Genomic DNA, 12,997 nt, shown 5'->3' on the forward strand with positions numbered 1-12,997 from the left:
AATGAGGTAGCTTGGAAATCACCACATCGTTGAGAAATTCCATAAAATTGCATGGGCAAGTCTTCATCAGGTGGCGAACATGGCACTACTTAATTTGACCCAACAATGGCATCATTACACTTGCATTGCACATTAAGTGTGAACAACCAAATACGGATTGAAGCTAAGTAATACTACATAAAATATTGAATGTTAGCAACAAATTAATTCCAAATTTCCACCCCATACTTACAATGGGAATCCAGGGACAACAACTTCAACAACATCATTTGTACGTGAGGTCAATATATCTACATGTGCATACCGATCAATAAAGCCAACCATGTTTCTAAAGTCCTCCTTTGTGCGCATTGGTTGAAGGACAAATAAGTCAAATTCGAGCATGTATGCAAATACAACTATTTTTTGTGCAATGTTCATCTTTTCACATGCCTTTACAACAAAATCATGATAGGTCATCCCACAGTTTATTAAAATGTCTTCTCGTCTCCCAACCTTATATTTGACATTCCCATCACCGCTCTTTATTAGCTTTCCTCCCATATGAAGGTAACAATATATTTTGTTCGGCAATTCCATAAATGACCATAACAATTCTGTATTTCCACCACCTATTACAAACAACCAACAATTAGAAGAGAACCTGGTGAAAAATACCCAACCATACAATAACAAACAAATAATTAGAGTGCATTCAAATGTTGAAGTTCAGCTTCTTTATGGGTAACAAAACAAGGAGGCAACATAAATGATTGGAAATCAATTTCCTAACTTCCCATCATAAGACAACTACTTCTGTATTTGAGGCCAACAACATTCACCTAAAATCTCTAAATCAAGAATGAAAAAAAAAAAAATACAATGGCCACAATAAAGTAATATGCAAAACCGGGGAGGGGAGGGGGGAGGGAAATTTGGACAAAAACATAATGAAACCTGGACATAACTAACAATGTGATGAGCAAAGGGGAATAAACTCTAAAATGTCAGCTAATGGCACCAAATTAGGACCATTGGGTGGCATCCATTACACTCAATGCAAATACATAAGTTGTAATCACAAAATATTAGCCAAAAAATCATTTGTTGTTATCGAAATGTGAACCGATTTCGTCTTCCCTCCCCGACCATGAGTACAAAGTTGATGAGATGGGTTATTTTCCCCTCCGTAACAACCCACCACAATGTGGGCAGGGAACGAACCTCAGCGAGATATAGGATAATAACCAAGTGACTTTGTACAACACATGAGGGTGAAGGCTCCATGACGGATCTGGTTCGTGGGTTAGGGCAACAACTCAATAGTGAACCCCTGAAGTGGATTACCCATTTCAAGAAATTTTGTTTTTTTTTTTTTTTTTAATGTTTTCTTATGGTTAGTCTATGGTGATGAGAGAAAGGGTCTTTAATGTGTTGTTGGCTAAGAATTTGGGAGTGGGAGTCATAAATGTATTAGTACATATAATTTCCTATTTTAATTCCTTGTTAGCATAATATGTTACACAATAATTATGTTTCAACTTCTGAATTAACGCTATATGGACTGGACCCTTGTAAGTTGTTTATAGGGATCTTTAAAGTTGATAAGTTATTATTTGGTTGATGTAGAATTAATAGCACATTTTGTTAAATTGATTGAATATGGTAACCGATTTAAATTCCATTTTCGATTTCTGCATCATTGCCATGCTGTAATTGGTTGCATTAAAGTTGTAGTTTAGTCTACTGAAGGTGTATAGACAATGTTCTGTAGTCCAAGGTTGTTGCATGAATTAATAATGTTTTGTTATAGGAACTTAGAAACAACCGATATTCAATTCAATTTGATTAACAAGTATGACATGTAATAATGTTTGTCTCATAATTTTGCAACATTAATACCTTATTGCTAAGCAGTTGCAATTGAAGACAAAAAATAAAATATAAAAAAAATAAAAAATCTAATAAAAAAATAAATAGATATTCATATGTGTGTATTCCACTGTGCATATGTCATATGGTAGTTACAAAAAGGAAGTCATGCAAATTTTGGCTACCTATGACTGTGCGTTCACTTTGTTATATGAAAAAAAAATACTACTACAATATGACACCCAACTGGTCGATTGAGAATGACTACTCAATGTAGCAGAACACAACAACCATTCATAAAAAGTGGAACACATAACACAATGACATGAGAACAACTTATAGTTTACACAAGGTTAATAAAATACCAATTTAAAAATGATGAAGGTCACAATGAATGTAACTCAATGTACCACTTTTGAATGCACAAAAATATATTGAGACACACAAGCAATAGCAAATGGAAAATAGGATAGGTGATTGATTAAGGCACACAGATAAAGCAATAAAACTATATCAGTTACTTCCTCATACTTGTGTATATAAATACATTTCCCACTGTAAAAGGTAAACATAATAAATATGAAATTACCCACGAATGTTTCCAATGAGACTAGCTAATAAAAAGAAGCAATGTTTTCGTCCTACTTACACCTACAAATGCAAGCCTATGTGCACAAAGAAAATGATGTGTGCTATATTCAATAATATTGAGCAAGACTACAACTGTTAACTTGGTAGTCAATGTTTTTCAATTATTGTTTTATAGGTTACAAACAATACAAGTGTATGTGTATCTAGATTATTATACCAAATTCCAATAAGTTAACTCAAGGTACCGCTATGTGTTGTTATTTTTATTTACAACCACCAATGTCTGTAACCAAGGAAAATCATCGTATGAAACATAGTAATGATGGACAATTGTCCTAAAGTCCAATTTTAATCACCCTATGATTGTCGGTTAGGGTTAATGGAGGGAGGGGAATATGTTGGATAACACACTTGATCGGACTTCATTTGGATGCCCACGTGTCAATTGAACTGCAAGCTTGAATTGTTCAAGGCCCAATTTCCCTTGTGTCATTGAATACATCTAGTATTGTTATTGTAAGGAAGAATTATGGGTGATTCATGTTTGTCACATATGAATAAGAGTTTGAAAGAGGATGGTTTACCGGGTCAATTGATCTGCTTAACCGACTACCAACCCATTTTTGCATGTACAAGATCGCGTACATGCCGCTGTCATACCTATAACAGAGAAGAGAATGGCAGAGCATAAGGACATTTTTTAATTATTAAATGTGCAATAATTTTTAAAAAGTAACTCATAATTTACATACACATTCTAATGGCTGACCAAGTCGGGAAACTGTGGTTTCAGGCCTTTGACATGTACACCATTTATGATGTATGGTTTCCCAATTAAAGACTTAAGGAAGATTGCAATCCTTTTGGCAAGTCGCTAAAAGTGCATTCGCTCAAAGGATGCTACTGAGGATAAGATATTGATGCATTTTTTCAGAAGATTCAAACATAGCACTACCCATTGGTTCAATTCACATATTGGAATGAAGTACTATTTCAATATGTCATAGAGAACAGTGAAGGTAAACAACATTAGAGGAATGAAGCTATTACTAGTATTATCATACCTGCTCGTACTGATATAATTCCTTAGTATATGTGGATAATTGCTTACGGATAAGGGATTTGGGTGCATTGAATGCCATCGCACCTACAGCTTCTTGTGTGTAGTAATACAAAAGATAAGATTAATAAGAATAGTGCATGAAAATGAAAGACATAGTGGAAAAGCACTGTAATAGAGGTAAGTAAAGTATTTGTACTACCTCAAAGAATGCTGACATAAAATGTTTGTGCCCATTGTTGCCCTTTAAAGAATTAAAACCATATTAATCACCTGCAATCTAAATTAAGTTAGCTTAGTGATTTTCAAACAACATATTTCCTTAAACTTCTATTTATGTAGAACATTGATCATTGCAACTAACGCACCACCAGGTCAAGGCGTTATGGCCACGTAGGTAATGCATTTGCAGTCTGGTCATAGGGTGTCCATCGTACAAGCATAATACTTTCCTGCAATACAAAAGAAACACATACGCATAGCACCAGAAATGAGCATATGAAATAAATAAAAATGGAAACACTATAAACGTAGTGGAAATTGAAGTAAGGTAGTATTCATTCTCACATTGGATCTCTTATATCAACAAAGACATAGTTTGCAATTTTAATGTGATCCTCGTTGAGGGTGTATTTCGTTAAGCATTCAACCATAAATGTCGACTTGTAAGATGGTGCTCGCTGCCTGGTATGTTGAATTGCCATATTTGAGGGCGGTCTTCGAACAAGTCCACCTTCATTGTCCATCATTTCTTATTTGTTAGATTGAGAAGGTATAAGGTTTGGAACTTGGGAGGTGTCACAATCGTCTTGTTGCCTTGGAGATACGTCGTTTGATGGTCCACATCATCATCCCCTTCAACTATTGCTTCATTGACAGGCCTTTCAACTACTGGTTTTGTTGCATCAACCATGTTTTTGAAGGGTTGGAAATCTTCATCTACAAAAATGGAGAGACTAGGTTGCAACTTTTTTAGAGCAATAAGGTTGCAGCCATATGCTGCTATTAGATTGTTTATTTGGGCTTGTGTTGCATCAATTTGATGACAAGTCACCTTCATGCGAACAACAATAGCCTAAATGAATAAGATATTATACAATTCCCTTCAATATTGCAGGGAACATAATCAAGTGCATATGTAAAAGAAATAATAAACTAATAAAATCATATATTAAATTGCATCATCATATAACCTAAAAGGACTCATTCCCAGCACCCATCTCCGTTGCAGCATTATTGTTATTCGTCGGGTCATTATTTTCAACACCTTCATTAAGCGAGGCATGATGGAACTATAGAAAAGTCCCAAAAAAATCGTTTGTGTGAATACATGAAATATGTAGCCAAAATACTACTGATTAAGTTTTAAAATGGGGTACTAATTAACTCATTCAAGCACCTAATTAAGTTTTTGCTAATAGAACATAACCACGTTAATGGAAAGTGGAATACATTCAGTAGCATAATCGACAATAATGTAAATAATATGCAATGAGGATACTTATAGAGTATGGGTACCACCTATATGTAGCCCATCTGTCCCAACATTGCTACCTCCAACTTCGATCATTTCTTGATCAAATTGTCATTCTAGTGGGCACAATGAGGCACTGCACTAACAATATGCATTGGTGGGAAGTTGGAGAAACAAACGTAGAACAACTATTAATGAAACAAAGTATTAGTGAATTGTATGGTGACATGAAAATAACAAGTTGGTATAAGATGTGGTTTTTTTTTTTTTTTTTCCGAATGACGAACCTATGGGAACAAGCAGCCCCTAATGTAAATGCCCCCACTGTGCTGATAGTCATGTACCCCGTGCATAAGTTCATCAAAGAGGAACTATCCCCAATTAACATCCCATGTTATTGCTTCAGGAGGGGCATGCCATAACGCATGGTGACCCTCCAAGCACGTGGTTGAGGCCAAAACTGTAGTACACACGAAAATAATAAAAAACTAACAAAATTCTTTGGCATTCTTTGTCTCCACCGTCAAACGTTCAATATTTTGAATGGATGGAACACGATCATCACGATAATGGTGACTGTCTAAGACTAGCTTCCTTCCACCAAGGGGGATTCCAAAGACTTGTTCTACATGTGTGTAGGTGATGGGAATGTTGACACCTCCCTTGATCTGTAGGTGGCGGTAAGCCACATTAATCTTTTGTATGAGCCACATATAAAGTGACATATTCAATTGCTTACAACAAATCATCAACAGCTCACTGAAGCCAATCTCGCGAATCATTTCCTTTCTCTCATTGAATACCCACTGCATGGTAACTAGAAATTGTTGGGGTGAACATCTTAACCGAGATGCCATTCTACTAATACACATAGTTGACAGAGGAAACAAAAGCATAATATGACTGTAATCGAAGCTGCATGTGCTAAAGAATATGTTGTAACTATAACTTACAATGTTATTCAAATGAAAGACACAATGATGCTTATACAAATAAAGTACAAGGTGAACACACCATTAAAGTTTGTATATTAAACAAAAATATATATGTATATCGTTGCTAAGATGATGCATGTCACCAAAACCAGGTGAACAATAAACTAGCCATGGAAGCTCAAAACAATGTTACATGTACAATAAAAGGTTGGGTGTGCATTCAATCCCAAACCTAAGCAGAACATAGATGCATGACGGACTATGGAGGATTAACTTATAATATACATGAAATTAATGTATAGGTGGATATTAGAAGTGAAAGAAATTTATATCATAGTTGAATTTGATTAAGGCAATATGTGCAATCAAATTTGCATGGATTTTAAATCACTACTACTCACAAAAATCAGGTTAACAATACATCATTTCACCACATGGTACATCATTTGACCAGAGGTGGGACTTTAGGCCATAAACACTATTACATTTACATTGTCATGTTGGTACTCTAAAATTTGGCAATGGTCTACTTAGGGTTGTTATGTAAGCAGGACATAGATGCATGACGAACAGTAGAGGATTAACTTATAATATACATGAAATTGGTGTATAGGTAGATATGAGGAGTGAAGAGAATTTATAGCACAACTAAATTTGATTAAGACAATATGTGCAATCAAATTTGCATGGATTTTAAATTACAAACACTCACGAAAACCAAGTTAACAATACATCATTTAACCATAGGGTACATCATTTGATAAGAGGTGGGACTCTAGGCCATAAACACTATTACATTTACATTGTCATGCTGGTACTCTAAAATTTGGCTATGGTCTACTCAAGGTAGCTATGTAAACAAGACGTAGATACATGACAGATAGTAGAAGATTAACTTATAATATACATGAAATTGGTGTATAGGTGGATGTTAGGAGTTAAGAGAATTTATATCACAATTCAATTTAATTAAGACAATATGTGTAATCAAATTTGCATGGATTTTAAATCACAACAAGAGTGGCATTGAATGAACAATCCTAGGAATAAGGGTCACACAATAACATACAAACAATCACCAAATCCAGGTGAACAATACACTAAGCATGCAAGCTGAAAACAATGTTACGTGTACAATCAAGGGTTGGGTGTGCATGCAATCCCAAACATTGTTGACAATTGCATGGTACATCATTTCACCAGACGTGGGACTTTAAGCCATAAACACTATTACATTTAGATTCCCATGGAGATACTATAAAATTTGGTAATACTCTAAAAACACCTGCTATGTAAGAAAGGCATAGATGCATCATGGACATTACATAATTAAATTGTAATATACATGTATCTAGTCTACAACTAAATGACTGAAAATATGTGCAATATTTGCAATACAAATAGCATGGATTTTAAATTACAACACAATTACATCTCAGTAATATGTATAAAATAAATAAACACTAGTCTAGTATGTTTTTAACCATGTAAATGAAAACCCACTGAAGCAAATCCTAGAAAATAAGTTCCCAATACACATTTTCCTCTGCCCCTTGTCTAAAATCTTAAGCAAAAAAACCTCACTCAAACATGAACACCATAATCCATTAAAGAGTTCCTAAATGTGTGGTTTTGTTCTTAATTTTATAAAGACCCTAACAAATACCAAGAAAAAAAATACATTTTAAATGGTCATTGTCATGCACCGATTCTGAACAAACTCATGGACGTTTCACCATTGAACCATGACTACGTACAAATGACGAAAAAATGATAAAATAGTTTCTCTCTTATCCCAATCAACAACTCAAAACAACCAACAAAGTGTCCAACACCATCTATTCAACATCGAAAAAAGATACGAACAGGGAGCACAAAAAGAAAGGGACGATACCTTCTACGTAGATTAGCAGTTCCGAATCGGCTTCCCTTGTAAAAAAACTGGACATTTTTTAAGCAAGCAGAGGGGGGGTTTGTCACCGCTGTCTCCACATCATTGTTGGGCCTCCACCATTGATGACTTCTCGTTGCCTTAGGGCTCCACCAGATTCATCTGGTTGGTTGGGGTTTTAAGGAATATTTATTTCTTTTAATTTATTATGTTTTAAAGAAATGATGTGTTTATATGGGTTGGGGTTTTCTAATCCCATATTATTAGGTTTTATTCAACACTTAACTTTGTGCCTATGGAGAGGGTGACGTGGTTGCCATATCGAAGCAATGCCTATAGTGGGTGGAAGCCAAACAACCCATTGAAGGGCATTTTTGACCATTAAGGGAGATGCGCTATTACAGTGCATGAAATGGGCATTATTTGGGGTCAAATGGGACTTTACTTGAAAAAAACCTTTTTGGGTTCTGATTTTTTTATTTTATTATTAATCCTCATTGTTGCATATTTACATAATTCCTCATTTCTGTTACTAAGGTTATTTTTAATTTTGTTTTTTTGTTGTTTTTCTAATAACGTCTGTTACTTTTATCGAACAGAGGTTTCACGAAGAGATGCAAAGTGAAATGAAAATCATTGAAAATGAAATGTAAAGCAAATTTAGGTTGACTCTTTTTTTTTTTTTTTTTTTGAAAAAATAAAATAAATTTGACATCTCTCTCCTTGCATCCCACACCTAGTGGCACTCTTGATTATCAACCAATGACTAGAAACCTTTTATTATTATTATTTTTTGTTATTCTCTCATAATTTCATAAATTTGAGAGTTGCGTTATAGTTTCATATTCTCTACTAATTAAGTTTCAAGTTCAATACATAGTTAAAGATATGTTAGTCAAATGGTAAGATTTAAATTAAAATTATATAATTAGTTTAATTATATTATTTCTATATTTAATTTAATTTAATTAAAATAATTATTTATGATTGATTATTACAATCAAATGTGTTAACACTTGAATATCATCAACTATACAACACATATATTGTTTTTTCAAAATAAATAACTTTAACATATAAATTATTACTTATTTTATCATTTTTGAAGTTTTTTTTCTTTTCCTTTTTTGTATTTTTTTAGTTTTTAATAAGTTTTCATCTCACCCATATTTTTTCTAAATTTCCATCCAATATTTTTTTATATGTCATGAAATTTTCATAAAACCAAACCATTGCTATTCAAAAGAATTTCTTAAATGCATGTAAAACAACTTTTAAGGCTTACATAAAAGCATGTTTAGTAAATCAATTTAATGTCTTGATAACTTAATTCAAGTCATTAAATAGATTAAATATATTTAATAAAATAACTCAGTATTACAACTTAAAGTAAAAAAAACTTAAAGTATTAAATCATATTAATTAACTTATTCTTAATCTCTTTTTTTTTTTTACCTCATTTGTTAATGTTTAATGGATATATTTTACAACCATAAATTTACAATCACAATTTTATCTTTTATAATAAATATTTTTGTAATTATCTTGAATACGAAGGTAAATATACCAATTAAATAAACTAATTTGAGCAAACAATCTTAATACTAGTGCTAAATTTGGGCAGGAATATTAGTAGTCTTTTGTATTATTTTGAATGAAAAGATCATTCAATGCAGTCTTTAGCTTCCCCCAATTTGCCTATGGAATGATCATAGAATCAATGAAAAAATCCACATCCATTTCACTTTCTAGGACTACTAGTGATGTTTGGAAATAAAAATGCCCAAGGGAGAAACCTTTCAGTTGGGGAGTATGTTTTGGAATTCCATTCTTAGGGGATAAGTATGAAAAATGGATAGAAGAATGTGTTGCAACCCCTCGATATAAAAGATAAAAAACTTCACTTTAGCTTCCCTCACTATATATTATTAATAGAACAGAGCTTGAGCAAATTTTCTTTCCCTGTTCACCTACCTGCATCAAGGCTATAGGCCACACAGTTCCAAGCACCAACTCTCTCGTTAAAAGATAAGTCTTCAATAAAATGAAGCAGATTCCATAATCTTTGTATTCAATCTTTTACATGACCCTAGCAAATTCTCCAAAAAATAATATCAATTTTAAAGAAAATGTGAACTCATATGTTTAAGGAACTTACTTATGATTATACAGTTTACTCTCAAGACCTCAAACTGTTAAACATCTGCACATATCCCCAACAAGCACAAGGGAACCATGATTCTACCTGATGAAAATAACCTGTGTTCAAATCTCAAAAATAACGAAAATTTTGAAACATATTTTTTAGCCATGGGAGGATACATAGTCGCAGAAATCTAAGCTCATAATCCCTACTTTAAGTAAAAATGACTTGATTCTTAGCTTCCCATAGGTAGTGAAAAACCGACTAACTTTGAATTTGAACATTAAGATAAGTGGGAATATAACAATCAAATGGAATATCAAACATTAGGATTTAAGGTATCCAAAATCTTGAATTAGCTGCTTGGATATGTCATTAAATTCCAATGAGGATGAAGCAGGATGGTGGTGGATTTGGTGGCAACTATGGCCGGTGAGAGAGGTGGCAGGAGTTTTGGACCATGATATTGGGGATGGGAATGACAATGCCTACTCAATTCCTCACAAGGGAGGATTGGAAATTAGTCAAATTACACTTATTTAGGTGGTGGATATTAAAGACAACATTTGGGCCTTCCAGATCCTCCTACCAAATCCTTTCAGGAATCTAAAAATTCCTTTGTTTTGATGGGCTAAATATGGGAAATGCTTAAAAGGAATCTTAAATTCCTTCCAAATGCAAACTCAATTTTGGATGTCCCAGCTGGTCAATTTTGGAAGCAATATCATCAAGTTCAATAAACTCAACAACATTTGACAGGAATTCAACAGAGATAGAGATTTGTAAAAAGCTAAAGTCAGTCTTGCAGCTAGCCTCAAGCACCCAAGTCAGTGTAGACTGAAAATCCTATTAATTGACATGTAACAAGTTACAACAATTAAGCAGTTGCTGGCACAAGGAGAAAGAATAAAATACACACAAGTAAGGATTAGTGGTTACCCATCAGGACAGACTGGTCTCCAAATGTTGCATCTTCCACCATCTTTTGAAATCTAATTCACTCGAAGACTATCACATCCATTCAACTAAAATTTCAAAATGAAATTTAACACAGCAAGAAGACAGTTCCTGCACATTACGCATCAATCTTTTGAGTTTTGCTTGCTGCTCCAGATCTTCAAAAAGTTGATACTATGTTTAACAAATCTTCTTTCATCAGACATGGAACCAAATGAAAAGAGCTCTCTTGACTGAATAATGACTTTGTTTTGCATACATGGATCTTTCCCATTCGACTCTCCCCAAGACAAATACACGTTACTGGCTTGAAGGAACCTGCACATAGAGAATCATCCTTTTTTTAAGCTTCTCAGGCATCTCATGGAAGGATATTTCAGGAATGATTTGAAAAGGGAAAATGCACTATGCTGCATATTATTTGATGGACCAATGACATGATCATATCTGCCATCAAATCTTAAACAAATCTAAGACATCAAATCAGAAGGAAAAAAAAAAACAAATATTAAACATAAGTTATTCATAAACTTACCACCAAATCAAGCTGATAAATAAGAAGGGATTGCTGCTTCCAAACCATTTCAGAAAGTCAATTTTGTAAGCATTTCCAAGATGGTCTTGAACCACTCAACAAAATGAAGTCCCTTGCAATTCCCATTCTTTCTGAGAACATACTTTTGAGGGAGTGAATTTTCTTGCAGAAGAGAATGTTTGAGGTTCAAGTGGGGTTCTGTAGTTGGATGTATAGATAGTGCTCGTGCAACAGTCAAAACACAATATCTCCCATAGAAAATCTCAATAATAGTATCTCTCTGCACCAAAAATAAATTAGAATTATCAAATACTAAATAAATAAAATTGGTTTTTCAGAGAAAAAGTATTACATAGAAATAGAATCATTAGGAAGGAAACTCATCATAGCCTGAAAATTTCAGTGACAAATTTTCAAGAATTTAGCATAAATATAATTTAATACAAATAAGCATCCAAAATCTGATTTTGGCAAATAAATATAAAAATGTCGTGGACCTCAAGGTCTAATGCAAAAATTCTACTGCTTGAGATATTCGCAAGGAAGCCACTGATGATATCATTGAGATGTTTCAGGAAGGCCTAAACCGGAAGAAATATGGATTGGCAGTGCAAGAAAATCAAGTTGTAGGAATTGTTGATCCTGGGCTTTTGAACCATACCGATTCTTCAGAACATACCCATTTCATCAATTTTTCCAGGGATGCCCACCACAACAGCACCAACAGGGAAATGGAAGTGAAGGATGTTTGGCAACTGCAATATGACTATAAGTGTTGGTTTGTCTTATGCAACTCATTCCCCTATCGACTGTTTAACCATGAGAGAAACTTTAACAAAGTTGCAAGAGATAAGGAAATCTCTGCTGAAGCTGTGAGGATTTTCATCCCTCGCATTCTTCAATAATTATCTTGCAGACATAGTATTATCTCGTATGCATCTCTGGTTGTACTGATGCCATAAGTTTCTAGAGCTATGACTCTTCCATCATCTATTCCAATCTGTCACCACAATCGCAAAACAATCTTTTAAGGTGTTGAGAAATTCCTACCCTGCTGACAATGTAAACAACTGAGTGATTAATTTCAATTTGTGTTGCCTCACAATGCATGCATTTTCTAACAGCAACTAGTTGCTGGAAGAACATTTTTTATGGGAATATGAGGGTAAAGATGCAACAAAGGTAGTAGGAGTTGTGGCCATAGCATCCTCTTGATCAATATTTGTTGTCATCTCAACCACCTTCCTGTGGGATGAGAGCAACGATGCAACAAAGATAGGACTAACTGTCAGAAAAACAAAACTAATTCTACAAAGGCTCATTATTGCAGATGAAGCAAAACTGTACAATTATCCAAACTAGATTTCAAATCTTCAAATATGTTAAGCAATATAATTTGATTCTTGTAATTGCTCTCATATAAATTGTTGGCAGGTTAGTTTACCATTACATCTAATAGGAAGAACTAAGATTTTCTACAGAGAGAGTGTGGACAAGTTTACAGATCATGGGTATATGCTCAGTTTTTTGTTGTTTAGAATTCAAAACATGCATGTAGGA

The 12,997-nt window shown here is 33.9% G+C and overlaps 1 long non-coding RNA gene across 1 annotated transcript; it reads right to left on the reverse strand.

Annotated features, from left to right (window-relative positions):
• Positions 1-9,932: 9,932 nt before the first annotated feature.
• Positions 9,933-10,941, reverse strand: LOC117934437. The gene is made up of 2 exons (XR_004654490.1): positions 10,885-10,941; positions 9,933-10,047 (listed from the first exon to the last, which is right to left on the reverse strand). It is a non-coding gene; the product is annotated as an uncharacterized LOC117934437 (long non-coding RNA).
• Between the last annotated feature and the right edge of the window lie 2,056 nt (positions 10,942-12,997).

This window comes from Vitis riparia, chromosome 17 (genome assembly GCF_004353265.1).
Source record: "Vitis riparia cultivar Riparia Gloire de Montpellier isolate 1030 chromosome 17, EGFV_Vit.rip_1.0, whole genome shotgun sequence".
In the NCBI taxonomy this organism is placed as follows: Eukaryota; Viridiplantae; Streptophyta; class Magnoliopsida; order Vitales; family Vitaceae; genus Vitis; species Vitis riparia.